This window comes from Porites lutea, chromosome 12, assembly GCF_958299795.1.
Source record: "Porites lutea chromosome 12, jaPorLute2.1, whole genome shotgun sequence".
NCBI classification, from domain to species: Eukaryota; Metazoa; Cnidaria; class Anthozoa; order Scleractinia; family Poritidae; genus Porites; species Porites lutea.
Window position 1 is genome coordinate 16,393,832 of NC_133212.1, and position 16,908 is coordinate 16,410,739.

Below are 16,908 nucleotides of genomic sequence, written 5' to 3' on the forward strand. Positions count from 1 at the left end.
AAGGGCACACACGTTCAAGATCAATTATTTCAGAATATATAGTTTAAGGTAGTAGTTTAAGGTATAGTTTGAGGCCATACCGATATTTTTCAATCGCCTTAAAAGCGTTTTTTTTCCTTGTCCGATCGCTATAAAATTTTTATCAGTAATTGGCTATGGATTGAAATTTGTGAAAATGTAGTTTTACACGTAAGTAAAATCGATATTACTATGACAACAATAAACAAAAAACTTTGAAATTGATAAAAGCCGAATTTTGTGAGATCTAGACCAGCTACTGAAAATCCAACACTAGGAACTTAAATTTTAGTGTTTAGCAAACAATCTACGAGAGAAGTAAAACTTTCTGTATGTTTGAATGCGAATAAGACGAAAACATATTTCAGACCTTCAATTTTTAATAGCCGTGGTAGATTATTTAATAAAAACGTTATAAATGACTCAAATTATTCTTAAGTAGCGTCAGAATGCTGCTTAATATCACATTTTTGATGCTAGGAAATTTTGGTGTATTTTCGTTCTTGCGATCTTGAAAACCAACCCGTTTTCTCACCACTTGTATAAATGCAACTTCATTCAAAGTTTTTGACCAGAAAGATATCTCTATGAACTATATACCAAAAGAGCGTTTTGGTTGATCGCTGATCAAAATTTAACTGACATTCTCTTGAGTAACCTCCTAAAATATGCCGGCTAGGGGAGTTTCTTAATCTAGATACTTCGCGATATGTTGGACGAATAAAAAAAATATGTTTTATTTTTCTTTTTGCATGTGAAGTCAGCCGTGGTGCTCTGACAGATCATAGGTGATATTAGACCACAGACTCCGTAGCATTGGTTACAATGTATAGGCCCTTTGCAGCCAGTCATTAACGGGGTGCAAAACCGCCATGCTGGAGCAAGGGACGTAGGAGAAACAAAGAGTTCACATTATTTAAAATTTAGAAGGGTGCTATAAGTGCTAAATCGGAGAATAGTAGAATGGGAGTTGTGATCCACTTTTCAGTTCAGCGCAATAACACGCAACAATTCAACAGCCAACAACATACAACAGGGTGTGCAAACGGACGCAACATGTAACATCCAACAATGTTGAGAGTTGTTGGCTAATAATTTTGCGTCCGTTTGCAGGTAGCTTTACAGTCGTAGAATAGTAGAATCGGAACAATCGTACAATCAGTCAGATTTTTTTTCATCATAAGGAATTTTTGTTAGAATCGTAAAATAGCACACTCTAAGTTGTAGAATCGTAGAATCGTAAAAATCCGAACAATCGTACAATCAAGACGTCTCTTGCTCTTCAGTATGGCGGTTTTGTATCACGTGAATGACCAGCGGCAAATGGCCTAAATAAGCAGCTTAATTATACGTTGTTCTGGTTGTTACTGATTTACTTCGTTTACAACTTACGTGTGAACCATGGTTTCTCTGTGTAACCTCCAAAGACATTGTCGTCACTCTTGATGAAAACGAGAGTTGGACACTTTCCATCGCACTTCTCATGAAAATTCTCTGGGTTCCAGCCATCCCTGGTTGCTTTGTACAAAAGACGCCACCGGGTATCGCCAGGAAAATCTGTAATCCAGGATAGCAGGATATTCTCTTCGTCACGGCTGGTTATTATTGAGGATTCTGTGAATATTTTTGGCACAGGGGACAGTTTGTCAATCAGTCCCTCCAAATTAAAGAACTGTGCCTCGGCAAAAAGTTGGCGTTTTATCCTATTAAAAGTCTCTTCACAGCACAAAAGCTCCCCATTGCGGAGGTAGTTGAGTATGTACCTGTTGCCAGATATAAAGAGAACAATACGTCAAAACTAACGCGCCGACAGAGAAATTAATCATTTTACGATTGTAACTTAAGTGGTCGAAAGATAATATATCTAAATCAGTTTTGGCCTGAGGCCTCATGCCCTATTAAATATGGAGGATTAGTGTTGGGTCATTTTCCCAAACAGCAGCAGACTCTCGACCGACTCTAGGCGATGCCGATTATCCACCGATACCTTACCGATACTCGACCGACGATTCCCTGATACATTGCCGGCACACTAACGATGATATCACGACCGACTGTCGGTCGATCTGTCGACCGATCTCGACCGACAGGCAAACACCACTCGGCCGTTATATCGACCGACTCTCGACCGACATAGCGACCGATATGTCGATCGACAGTTAAGCGAGATATCGGCCGATACATTGATCGACAGCCCCCGTAAGATACATGATCCGATAAATCTGCTGTGAGTGAGTCTTTTGAGCAGAATAGAATGTCTAGCCATTTGCAGTGATAAAATGTGTGCAGCATTCATGATTGCAATTGAGAGGACCCTGAGTGTTGGTCTGGACGGTGAATGAACTTGGGACTGCCACTCCAACGTCTTATTCTTCTGAAAAATGGCCACTAGTGGTATTTATCAAATGTGGTAGTACCGTTTCCTCCCTAACCAAATTGTATTGTAAACTCTGAGAGCGCCATAAAATATTTAAGGGAGTTCAAAGGAAAGCGCGCACCACCATGCGAAGTAGTTTTCTCTTAACGAGGAACAGGAATGGTGCTGCATTTTTAGGATGTCACAGTAAACTGGTTAAGCAACTTACATGTACTCAATAGGTATTTCACATGCATTAGACTGAGGACAAGCTGAAAAATCAACTTGGTTACTTTTAATGCCTTGTTAGAAAAAGTGACAACTAGTAGCCAGTAGTTGAGGACAAAAAGGGAGTTGCATTTATTTTGATTAATTAATAATTGATTGATTGATTGATTGATGGATTGATTATTTTTTTAATGGGGCCAAAACGTCACTATGAAAAGCGCCAGACCATTTCAAATTGAAAAATTAATTTGTCTCTAAAACTAATTATATCATAACTTTGCAAAGCTACAACTTCACTCTTTTCCACCAAATCACTCTTAAATTGGCAACTTTAAATTAATTTCGATAGAATTTTGTCAAGATTGTTTCTTGCCAAAGTTGAAAAAGAAGGGCAGGAGCTGGGGTTCGAGTACACAGACACTCAATATTGGAATCAAATTATTTAGATCAAAGCAACCATTCAGTTTACCTGAAGAGGTCTCCATCCCGGTCAATGAAGTACGAGCCATCTACATCTAGATCCTCTTCAAACTGACCAGAAAACATGGCTGACAACATCGAATTTGGGTCCTTTGTCAGGGTTAAGAGAGAAGTCTTAAAATGGACACCTCCAACATTCAGCTTCACAGTTTTTTTGTTGCTTTTCTCAAAAGATGTCATTTTCTGTTGCATAATTAATAATATGATAATTGTTAACTTTAATTTTAGTAGTATTGGCTGTTTTCACACTGGAGACGGATTATCCCTGTTTGGGTGCATTCGATTTCAAAAGCGTATTCCAGAAAAAATATATGCAAAAGCTCTGTTGCAAATTTCCTGTAGTGTGATTCTTGGGCCCCTTAAAAGTTACATGTATATACATCATGATACTTCATTTCATAGAGAGGTTTAGTAGCAATAGTGATTTTGAGAGTAATTTTTAGAGTTCATTTCCTTTATTCTTATTCTGGGATATGGTCAATCAAACACACTCTTACACTGATAATCCGTCTTGATGGGAAAACACAGGACTATGTTCAATTTGGGCGGATAATTCATCTGATATTATCCGTCTTTTTGGATTTTGAAGACAAACTATACGTCTCATATGTATAATCCATCTAAGGGTTTGTCTTAAAGCAGCACACTACTTGATTCATAACCCCTCAAGTAGTAAATTTGACCTTTCAAGTTTCCTTTTTCTTGACATCAAAAAAGGGATGGCTGCCTTTTTAATGGATTGGTACCTAGTACGTCAAATAAGTCAAGTCAAGTCAATTTTTATTCAAACTCACACAGAATATTAATACAATTCAGTGCCAGAGCTTTGAAGGCTATGGTTCATCCTTCTAATGTGAATCCATGACAATGTAAATTTATTTTAAAATGGGTATCTGTCTCGAATTCCCACTAAGACAGAAAAAATATGGTTACCGGATGGATTATCTGTCGCTAGTGTGAAAAAGGCCATAAGCCAAGGTGAGTTGTATAAGTGACACTATCATTCTTTCAAAATAATTTGCCCAGTTCTGACTAGCTAAAATACCATGCATAATTCATTATAACCAGCTATTGTCAACCAAATTAGGAAGAATTTTGCAATGTGTGAAAAATGACATCAAAAGTGCAGCAAAATTGCCAGATTACTGAACCTTAACCGAGAATACCTGGGGACAAGGTTGAGCTGTTTTGGTAGTGACTACAAAATGGCAGAACATTTCACTTGTTTCACAAGGAAGAAATAGGCGAACTATTACTTTGAAACATGACAAGAACAGCAAACCCTTTTGGGCTTAAGGGGAGCCCCTGAACAAGTTTACTACTATGATTTAATTTTAACCTTCGGACGTACATGCAAATTCATAACCCCACCGTGGTACAAGGGTACAACGGGGGATTTAACCTTTTGACGTAGACGCAAATTGATATTGGGGGAGGGGGTGGAAGGACCACCCTAGAGTTTTTGATATGTTACAGTATTTGTAAACGATTCTGCCTTCAGTGAAAAGTCTTTGATCTTCTCTACAAGATGAGGTATATTTAATGGGTGGTGGCGCTGCTGAGGGCCTGTGATGTCACCAACAATGGTCGCCATCTTGGATTTTACAAAGAATTAGAAATCAGGTTAAAACCGCTAGAAATGGTGATTTTTAGGGCTTAAGATGAAAAATAACACATAAATAAGCACTTTACATAATATTAGCCACAAGATTTACGTTTATTGTTGAAAAAATGGCTTGACCACCTCCTACTTATGACATCATATCTCGTAACCAGAGTAAACGGATGAATGAACAGCTACTGAAAACATCAGGTGCTGATTTTCTCACCGCAAATAGAAAGAAAACATTCCAAAGAATATTTAGTTATAATTTGACTGTAAAAGAAAGCTTTGAGCGATTTTCTTGCCTCGAGTTCATCTTTGAAAAGCGGAAACACCGGGAAGCCGGCTTTAAAACATAAACAAGGATTTTCAGAGACACTTTAATACTAGTCTTCGTGAATGAAAATTGTTGTCTCTGTATATGTTTCACCGAATTATTTACCTTTTATTGATTCTGAGTAGTCTCTTTTGCAATTTTCATCGCTGTTGTGCCGTTTGTTTTCAGTCGCTCGTGAACACAGCTTGCAGGAGTAGTCAAAATGCCGCGCGTATCAAACGCTTTTGAAGATTACACATCGTTATAAAGCCATTATGTTGAAGCGTATATCTGTGTTAATTTTAATTGAAACAGTCGACTTTGGCGCTTATCAAAAGTGAGAACCGGCTCCCCGTATAGGTGATTTTGGAAATTTTTTTAACCGTTTTGCTAAGGCTTGCTTCGATCGTCCTGAATATTGAATGAGTGCAATTTGTATTGCAAAATTGTGAAATACTGCATTCTGTCCGAGGTCTGTATGATAAAAACAGCGCCTCATGGTACTATTTCACCTCAGATGTGATGTATAAAAATTATAAAAGGTTGGTTTACACGTCCCCAGACTTGTTGGCAAGATTTTGTAAAGTAAACTTATCGAACGCAAAAAATTCGGCCTGATTTGTTTTCCTAATGTACTGTGATCAAGAACCATTATGGCTATGCTATTTTTTAGGTGTACATATAAGGCTATCAAGTCGATGTAAGATTAATTTTACTCTTAGCTTGGACTGTTTTCAAATTATTTTTCTCTAAAATTACTTAGCCTTTTCGTCAAAAGTCACATGAATGCGCTCTAAAGTTAACTGATTTATGGAATACAAGTTTACGATTGTTTGATTTAAAATATAAATTCGAGTTAGTAGAGGCTTCGCTTTTAGCCCTGGCTAAATCTGTATATTATCATGTAAAGGTAAAATCGATAGTTGTTTGAAGAGAGGACCAGTATATCCTTTAAATTTTGAAAAAGTAATGATCCTTATAATTTTCTTTTGTAGCCTTCTTATTGGTGCTAGTCTTGTTGTGTACTTACTTCCCCATACAATGTTACCATAACTTAGGTATGGATAGATAAATGCGTAATATAGACCCTGCATTATATGACAAATATCAAATATTAAATGGGTGAAGCCTTTTACGAATTACCAAAAACAGGACTGGGTTATTTTTATAAAACTAATCTTACCAATGAAGTACATAAAACTGTAGTTAAAGCGTGGTAAGACAAACGTCCAAAAGGATATCAACAAGAGCGGTGGAAAAATAGACTTCTCCGTCAGCGGGAAAGAGAGGATGAACTTGTGTTGTATTGATGAATGTCTTTGTTCAGACAGAAGAAATCATTGAAAGATGATGGTAGATTGTTATTGTAGTATTAAAACCTAAACAAAACAATATGGCATCATTGTTTATATCATGTAAAGGTAAAATCGATAGTTGTTTGAAGAGAGGACCAGTATATCCTTTAAATTTTGAAAAGGTAATGATCCTTATAATTTTCTTTTGTAGCCTTCTTATTGGTGCTAGTCTTGTTGTGTACTTACTTCCCCATACAATGTTACCATAACTTAGGTATGGATAGATAAATGCATAATATAGACCCCGCATTATATGACAAATATCAAATATTAATCGGGTGAAGCCTTTTACGAATTACCAAAAACAGGACTAGGTTATTGTTATAAAACTAATCTTACCAATGAAGTGCATAAAACTACAGTTAAAGCGTAGTAAGACAAACGTCCAAAAGGATATCAACAAGAGCGGTGAAAGAACAGACTTCTCTGTCAGCGGGAAAGAGAGGATGAACTTGTGTTGTATTGATAAATGTCTTTGTTCAGAAAGAAGAAATCATTGAAAGATGATGCTAGATTGTTATTGTAATATCGAAACATAAACAAAGCAATGTGGCTTCATTGTTTATATCATGTAAAGGTAAAATCGATAGTTCTTTGAAGAGACGACCAGTATGTTCTTTAAATTTTGAAAAAGTAATGATCCTGATAATATTCTTTTGTAGCCTTCTTATTGGTGGCTAGTCTTGTTGTGTACTTACTTCCCCATACAATATTAACATAACTTAGGAATGGATAGATAATAATATAGACCCCGCATTATATGACAAATATCAAATATTAAACGGGTGAGGGCCTGTTACGAATTAACGAAAACAGGACTGGGTTATTCTTAAAAAACTAATCTTACCAATGAAGTGCATAAAACAGTTCAAGCTTGATAAGACAACCGTCAAAAAGGATATCAACAAGAGCGGTGGAAGAACAGACTTCTCTGTCAGCGGAAAATTGCGTTCTTTCCAAACAGCTTTATGCATGAATCCATATACGTAAGTAAGTTAATTCAAGACAGTCTTAGATTCTGGATTCCAGGTTAACTGGAATCCGGTTTCCTTGTCAGTGGAATTTGGATTCCGGAAACCAATCGTAAGCTGTATTTTGGATTCCTTGAGCTGAATAACGAATTCCAAAGTAAAGGATTCCAGATTCCAAAAGCAGAAATTTCCTGGATTCGGAATGGATTCCACAAGCAGAAATTACCCGGATTCCTAAGCTCGATTACCAGCCGCTGTTCGGGAAAATGAGCCCCCACTCATCCCCCGAAAGAGCGGCTGCACGCGTGCGATTTCCTTTGTTAGTTTAAGCCAATCATGTTACCGCCTGCAGATTTTCGTCTGGCAAGGATTGTCGCAGAAATTATCACATCAAAACAGAAAGTCCTTCCTGTCCTTCCTTGATCCATCGCATGGCGAAGCGATTTCGACGGCGCGGAGACACCAGGCGAAATTCTAGAGTCGGAAGGAACACAACGTTTTCGTTCGATTGTTTGTTGTGAATGATTGTGGGGTCATTGTGGTTGGAGAGATTTTTCATCTTCAAGGATCTTTTCAAGGCGCTTTAGGTGTTGATAACTGCGTTCGTTATAGATGTAACCGTCGATGTTTATATTTGAAAGAGGAACATTCAATACGCTGGAAATTCTGTCTGGTAAATCAGAAACTTTTCCATTTAATTTGTTCCGCTTCCGAGAATCAGTCAGTTGGGGCACACAGAAGACGAAATCCAATATTCGAAGATCAAAGAAAATTAACTGCATGTCGCCGTATACAGAAATGTACCGAAGAATCTTTTTCACAACGTATGGAAATGTACCAAAAAAACTATTTCGAAAGTCATTTGGGTGGGTAAGAGAGCGCTTGATGCAATTTTGAGCCAAATAAATAAGAAATTTGCAGACCAGTTTCACTTCCAGTGACATCGGAGACGCCTAAATTATCAATTTTTCAATTACGTCACAGACAAGGTCAACGGGTCACGCGTCCAGCCGTTTCTTTTCGGGGAGGATCAAAGACCGGACCCGGGGGACGGCGGAAATCGAGCCTACCGGATTCCGCAATCCAGAATAGAGACCTTACGACTCGACAACGGCGACGCCAATGAAAACGTCGGTGAAAAATAGACTTTGCGTCCTTTAAAAACTTTTTCGCCCTTTTACCAAGTCACCCAGTTACTTGAAAGGAGGGAAGTTAAGGTGGAACTGAAGAGAGGGGACCGCGTCCGGACAGAAAGAGATAGTAAAAGTTATCGCCTTGCCGTTCCCGTTCTCAAGTCAACTCAAAATTTGGTCATTTCACGTTGCAGTTTTGCAGGGACTGCAAAGAAATATACAAATAAGCGTGATGCACGTGCAGAGTTGTCGTTTTGCTCATTAAACTTATTCCTGTTTTGACGTTCCCGTTGCCGTCGCTGGCGTAGTTATACGCAACAGGACGGCAGAAAGAAGAGGACGGAAAAACGCTCCTGTGTGACGAACTTGACAGAGCTATTACTTGCGTGTTTTGTCGTGGTCGATCTTCACTTATTTTCATGTTTTCTGGTCTTTTACAAAAAGATCTGTTTAAAGGAGTGTAAAGTTTGGCGAAAAGATTTTTCAAACAAAATTGTCACGCTTGTCACACAAGGTTTGCCGTCCTCTTTCCTCTCCCGTCCTGTTACGTAAGCTCGCTATTACCTTTCAGCGGGCGACGTGAGTTTGGGTCAGTCTGTGGCAAAATGCACCATGAGACTGTTCTGGTGACTGTTCTACAGTCGAACTTCCATTAAGTGGCCACCCTCTATTAAGAGGCCAGTAATCAAAGTCCCGAAATAACTGCAGAAAATAATTAACAATTACTGGACGAGGTGGAGCAAAATATCGGCTGAGGCAAATAATTGATCTGCGAGACACTAACAAATCACGATATTTTGCGATAACCGAGTTCAATTATTGTTTTATCATTCGATCACCGAGTTTGTTTTTTTTAATGAATATCCTTGGGAAGCGAAGCGATCTGCCATTATCACGCAAGAGCGATCGCAAGAAGGAGAAAAGCACGGTTTCCTTTACGCATGAGCAGAAAATTATTTGTAGCCAAACACTGTTTGACGGCATTGCACAAAAGCAGACCATTATTTGTAGGCAGTTATTTGCAGGTCACGTGGTGGGTTCTCGGCCAATGAAAAGAAAGAAAAATTTGCTTCAAATGATAATAGGAAATTAAACCTCCATTAAGCGGCCGCGGCCACCTTTTGGCTGTCCCAACGAGAGTTCTCCCATTGATGTCACCTCTATAAAGCGGCCATCAAGCGCTTGATACACTTAGTTTGGCTTCATTTCAAGAATATGATGAAAGAAAATCCAGTCCGAGATTGATGATGATGACCGATTGTGGAGCAGTGATACTTCTCACGTCGGGCATTTGTTTCAAAAGAAAGTGATGTTTCTGCTAAAGATTATGCTAATTTATGATGAACCTCTATTGAGTGAGCGGCCAATCTCCATTAAGCGGCCACTCGCCGGTAACCCGAGGGTGGCCGCTTAATGGAGGTTTAAATGTACTTTTTTTAGCTCTTAACAAGGCTAGGCAGAAAAATGGGTCAAAATTGCCCCTCTCAACACACCCACAGTGCAATTCGACAAAACACAAGCATAGGATCACGGCAACTTAAAAAAAAAACAGATATCTGATTATATGTTTTGGTGTGTAGTATAGCTGAGTATTGCGACGAAATACACTGTAGACCTCTTTCATAATTGCCGCCTATTAATATGTTCTTTGATATGTATGATAATTAGCCTCTCTGACCTCGTTAGCATGTGAAAAATACACAAGAATTCTTACTTTCAAACTAATTCAGAAAGGCTAATTATCAGAAATATAAAAGAATACATCAGTAAGCTGCCATTGTGAAAGAGGTCTATGTGCTTTATTTTGACAAGCCCGTAGGGCGAATCAAAATAAAAACTACCAGTCCACACTAATCCGAAAATATTTGAACAGAAAGAAATAAAATAAAATAAAATAAAACGCACACAGAATGTCTTCCGTCCGCTCTGATGAGGATAAATTTGGAAACGCGACATTGCCAAAGACACCACAAGACCATCGAGACGTCCGCGTTTTCCAAAAGTTTCCTTTTCAAATGCATGTTTTTTAACCACACTAAAATGCCACCAGCATTCTAAAATTTTTCCACATTGATGAGCGATCCGGCTAAGTGTGGACGGAACCTTACTTGATCGCGGGATCTCCCAAAAATCAGACAGTTAAGATTCCCTCAATCACTGGGGGAGACCAAAGACTTCCAAATCGGTCGTTAAAAATTCGCGTCTACCGACAACTAGATATTCATTCTTGAGTGAGGCTCCGAAGCCAGATCCAAAAGTCGTCCAGCCAAATCTACGATTTTTTTCTATGTGCAGTGTTGCAATGTCGCTTCCTCCTTTAGATCCGAAAGCTGGTCCAAGAGAAGAGCCACACGCTATTCCACCAACTACTAAATCTTCGTCTTTAGAAGGATCTGGGTATATCTTCTTTGGAGCAAACCCCTTTGGATTGTGTAAACTGAACAGAAAAGACGACGGACATGGAATACAATTATAGCGCTCGGAAGCTGAAATTTTAAGGAACGAAAAGAAAAACAAAATTCAAACTAAAGTTACAAAAAATGGTACTTAACCCTGTATATTCAGGAGGGGGATCAGGAAGGGGGTGGGAGGGGTGAGAATGCAAAATCGGTCCTTTGGCTGCAGCGCAGTTGTTATCTTGTGAATCCCAATCAGGAAGAATTTTGCTGCATTCTCATAATTACTTAGAACTCCGTTTTAAAACAAATCGTTTTTGAATTGCCTTCCTCCTTCCCCCATCAACACGTATCGTATGCTTCGCCAAGAGGTCCAAACACTTACCCAAATCTTTTTCTTACCCTTTCCTATACCGCATTTGATGACAAAGGCACCACAATCACATACCTAGAGAAGCGTTTTGGTTGATAACTAAGAAACTTTAATTCTCCCGGCATTTCTACATGAATAACCTCTAAAAAGTACTTCAATTGATTAAGATCACTTGCCAGGCTAGGGGTGTCGCTTCAAGACCGTTAAAAATAGTTTAAAATACGAGATAAATGACGGGTTTCCGTACAACATGTATTTCTATACCCCAACCCCAATAAATCCTAAGCCTTTTTATGTACCTCTTTATATTAGGTGAGGATTTTACTAATTCCTCTCTCTACCACATCTTTGAATCCAAAACGTATGTCTCCTTTTTCTACGAAATATAGCATAACTTGGAATTTGTAAGATAAGCTTCGAAATTCATAAATGAATGTAACGGTCATGTAGAAATTTTTCGCTTCCCTTAAGGTACAGAAACTTCTAGGCAATATTTTTCCTTCGAACAGATATTTTAGAAAAACAGTCGTTGGGTGCCCCTGTATAGTCCAGCTGCTATAGGCCCTTTGCAACTAGTCATTCAGGTGCTACAAAACCGTGCACCATGCTGGAGGGCAACAGACGCACTGGGAAAAATGACACAATTTTGTTAGCCTTTACATTAGAGCCTAAATAAGGTAAAAAATATTTCAAGACAAGTAAATTTTAAATTCTTTATGTAAAAGGAAGTTTCACACACAACCTATCTTAGGCTGACATGCTTTGTCTTTCTCAAAGCTTAAGAAACCGCAAGTTCGCAAAGTCGGTTTTAAGGATGGTTTTCAAGTCACTTAAAACTTTTTTTGAATCGTTTCAACTTTCCGACTTTAATGTGATGCAAGGTAAAATGACTTGATATTTTACTCGGACCTACACACACGTATCTTTGGTTAGGTAAAACTTAGCAGCTCTTAAGTCGTCCTTAACGGCCTAGTGTAAAGACACTCATAGAGCTCACATCATTAACTAGGAAAAATATTCACCCGTAGCCACCTTCTTGCATTGTAGGCTCCAGGGTTTAACCCGGATGACAATGAGAGAAGATGCCAAGTCAAAGAGTTCCACCTTTTTTCTCCAGAACGTTATTTAAGGAAGTTACTTTGTTTACTGGGAGACCAGTACGGTCCATAAAAAAAACAACAACAACACTTCTCTGGAGGAAGGGGGGGCATCCAACCAGCTGTCGGTCTTACAGAGTGCAAAGCATTTATCCTGAATTTACATGCAGGAAGGAAATTAATCACCGTTACATTTGACCATTTTCCTGTTTCACTGTTCTTTTGAAAATTTCCTTTTCTGGGGGAATATACCATGGACTAGATTTTTTAGGGAGGATAAGTTTGAGTATTTACCACGTCAGCATTAACAAGGACATCGGAAAAAAAAAGATACCACAGCTCGCTATGCTATATGAAGATGAAAATTTGTTATAATATATTTTTTTTACATGGGAGTTGCCTTGGCAACGTAATGACGCCATTATGTTTTTTACTCTCATAAAATTTGTTCAAACTTTTCTATAATCGAGGCAACTAAGGGAGGAACAAGCTTTTTTAAGGGATTTCTGAGAAAAAAACAATACTCCTGGTACCGAGAAATACAAAGGCAGTTAAAAAACGTAATGACAGCTCTGATGTCAATAAAACATCGAACATAACAAATTTTCATCTTAATATAGTACAGCTGTGTTAGATAATCTTTTCCCAATATCTTTGTTAATGCCGCCGAAGTAAACGCTCAAAATCAAAATCCAGTAGGTCCACCTTTAAAATTTCAGGAAAACAATATTAGGGCCATTTATACGAGGAAAAATAAGACGCGTCTTACATAGGACGCGTCTTAAATAAGACGCGAACTTTCCGTATAAAGGGCACATTTTGTCTAAAATAAGACGCGGCTTAGCTAAGACGCGTCTTATTTTACAACAGCCCTTAACACCTATTCTTAGATAAGACGCGTCTTAGCTAAGACGAGAAAAATTTCGTATAAATGACCTTCGCGTCTTACATAAGACGCGAACGCATAGTACGCATGCGTTAATTTTTGGCGCGCCACGTTGGATTGCCGTTGTTACGGGCAACATTCACATGAAAACGAGTCAAGAACAGAAATAAGACGCGAACCATTTATACGAGCTGTTCACGTCTTAGATAAGACATGCTCGTATAAATGGTACAGTTCGCGTCAAATTTAAGACGCGTCTTATTTTTCCTCGTATAAATGGCCCTGTTGAAGCCCTTGTAATTTGAAAAAGACTCAGGTTGCTCTAAGATGACCGAACAGATACAAATATTATAGCGCCCCTTAGAATTCGTTTCTAGAGAACTAAAAGTACTCTCGGTAGCCTGAAAACTGTGTTCAATGCATTTAAGAGGAAAACATCGTTAAGTGCCCCTGACACTACGCAGTACGTTGTTATTAATTTTACTTCGTTTATAAAACTTACGTGTGAACCATGGTTTCTCTGCGTAACCTCCGAAGACATTGTCGTCACTCTTGATGACAACAAGAGTTGGACACTTTCCATCACACTTCTCATGAAAATTCTCTGGGTTCCATCCATCCCTGGTTGCTTTGTACAAAAGATGCCATCGGGTATCGCTCGGAAAATCTGTAATCCAGGATAGCAGGGTATTCTCTTCGTCACGGCTGGTTATTATTGAGGATTCTGTGAATATTTTTGGCACAGGGGACAGTTTGTCAATCAGTCCCTCCAAATTAAAGAACTGTGCCTCGGCAAAAAGTTGGCGTTTTATCCTATTCAAAGTCTCTTCACAGCACAACAGCTCCCCATTGCGGAGGTAGTTGAGTATGTACCTGTTACCAGACATTAAGAGGATAATACGTCAAAACTAAGGCGCGGACAGAGATATTAATCATTTCACCGCTGATTGTAACTCCAGAGGTCAAAAGAGAATAAATCTAAATCAGTTTTGGCCCGCGGCCTCATGTCCTAATATGGAGGATGAGCGTTGGCTCATTTTCTCAATACCGATACACCACCGATACCTTACCGATACCTTACCGATACCCGACCGACAATTCACCGATACAATGCCTACAAACTACCGATGCTATCACGACCGACTGTCGGTCGATCTGTCGACCGACATGTCGACCGACTCACGATAGACAATCGGGCGATACTCGACCGAATCTCGACAGACATAGCGGCCGATTTGTCAATCAACAGTCAACCGAGATATCGGCCGATACATCAATCGACACCCCCCATAAAACACATGATCCGATAAATCTGCTATGAGACAGTCTTTTGAGCAAACTACAATGTCTAGCCATTTGCAAGGGTGAAATGTATGCAGCACTGTTACAATTAGGAAGACCCTGGGTGTTGTTCTTTCTGAAAAAGGGCCACCAGTGGTATTCATGTTGTTACCTTTTCCTCCCTTTAAACTCTGAGAGCCATAAAATATTTAACCAGGAGGAAGAGTGGTGCTGCACTTTTAGGATGGCACAGTAAACTGGTAAAGCAATATACATGTACCCAAGAGCAAAAAAGGCAAGTTACAGCCTCTGAAAAATAGGTACTTCCTATTCTTTAAACTGAGGACAGGCTCAAAAATCAATTTGGTTACTTTTAATGCCTTGTTATAAAAAGTAACAACTTGACAAAAAGTAACAAAACAATAGGATCCGCATCAAAATGTCAGATTAAAGCACTAGGAAAGACTGGATCATCTTAAATGTAAGAGATTTAAGGAGTTTCACTGTTATACGTCCAGTAGTTGAGGACACAAGGAGTTGCATTATTGATTGATTGGTTGATTGATTGAATGATTATTTTTTAATGGGGCGAAAACGTCACTAAAAAATTGAAAAACAGATCTGTATCGCCCTAGAGCAAGACTTTATGTTGTTTGTGCATCCCCCCAAATTGCATAAAATTTCAATCAAATCAAATCTAAATCTAAATCTTCAATCCCTTCACCTAAAAGTCAGGAATCAAATTTTGATTGATTGCGTGATTGAATGAACTCTTTCATCTATTATTGAATAAGGTCTAATAATTTAGGCTGAGCAAGACATAATCAACTCAAATAGGGGTTACAATCTCTCACATCTGAGGTTCAAGTACACCCCCCTGGGGGGGGGGGGGTAGGGACTCCCCTATATAAGCCATATAGCTAAGTGCCACCTCAAAGGGTGGGGTTTTTTCAGCATTTCGGTCTTAACGGGTTTAGACTTTGCCTATTTTGGCCTGGCATCCGGTATGGTTTTTCAGGGAACCACGGGATATGAATATATTTACCACTACAGTTCCAAATGACTAATATGCAAATTCGAAATGGATTTTAAGAATCGTTTTTTTTTTTTTTTTGCTGATAATGACAGTGTTTATTAGAGACCAGGTCTGAAAATGGGTTTGAATAACGACATTGGTCTGAAATAGAGATAGAATTCGGAGAAACAGGCAGCACACACACACCAAGAATTCACAGGAGTAACTCCCCCCCCCCCTTGCCCCTTGGACACACACACTCAATGTTGGAATCAAATTAAAACCGAACCATTCAGTTTACCTGAAGAGGTCTCCATCCCGGTCAATGAAGAATGAGCCATCTTCATCTAGATCCTCTTCAAATCGACCAGAAAACATGGCTGCCAACATCGAATCTGGGTCCTTTGTTAGGGTTAATAGAGAAGTCTTGAAATAGACACCTCCAACGTTTAGCTTCACAGTTTTTTTGGTGCTTTTCTCAAAGGATGACATTTTCTGTTGCATAATTAATAAAATGATATTTGTTAAATAATTTAATTTTTTTAGTAGCATTGGCCTTTTTCACCCTAGAGATGGATTATCCCTCTTTCGGTACATTCGATTTCAAAAGCGTATTCCAGAAAAAAATATATATATATATGTATATGCAAAAGCTCTGTTGCAAGTTTCTTGTACTGTGACTTTTAGGCCCCTTAAAAATTACATGTACATACATCGGGATACTTCATTTCATAGAGATTTTTAGCTATAGAGAGGAGAAGCTGTTACATCTTGTTGCCATGGTAGCAAAAGTTCTGGATGACAACAAACTGAAAACATCACTTAAAAGGTGAATTCACATTGTTTCAAACTAAATTGATCTTATTCAATTTCATTTTATGTCAAATGTTGGTGAAATTTTCTGGGGTTGAATCTGAGAGGACCATATCTTATAAGTTTAAAAAAAGAAAACGAAAATTGTGGTGTTGTGTTCACGTACTCCATGAAGCAAGCACATAGAATTAGGACGTTTCATGTTGCAGTCGTGCAACGACGGCTAAGAAATGTAAAAGAAAAACCGTGATGCACGGTTGTTTTGTTAACTAAACCTATTGCTTTTTTGCCATTCTCTTTGCCGTCACTGTTGTTGTTGCTTAAGCTCCCTATTACTCTGATCCAGAAATTTTGCTACCATGGTAACATGACATCACATCTCCTCTCTATTGCAAAGCAATGAATGCCAAAATGAGTGATTTTTAGAGTTCATGAATTCTCCTTATTCTTATTCTGGAATCTGGTCAATCAACACTCTTAGACGAACAATCTGTCTGGATGGGAAAACTGGGCTATGTTTTGGGTGGATAATTCATCTGATATTATCCATCTGTTTATCCATCTTTTTGGATTTTGAAGACAAATTA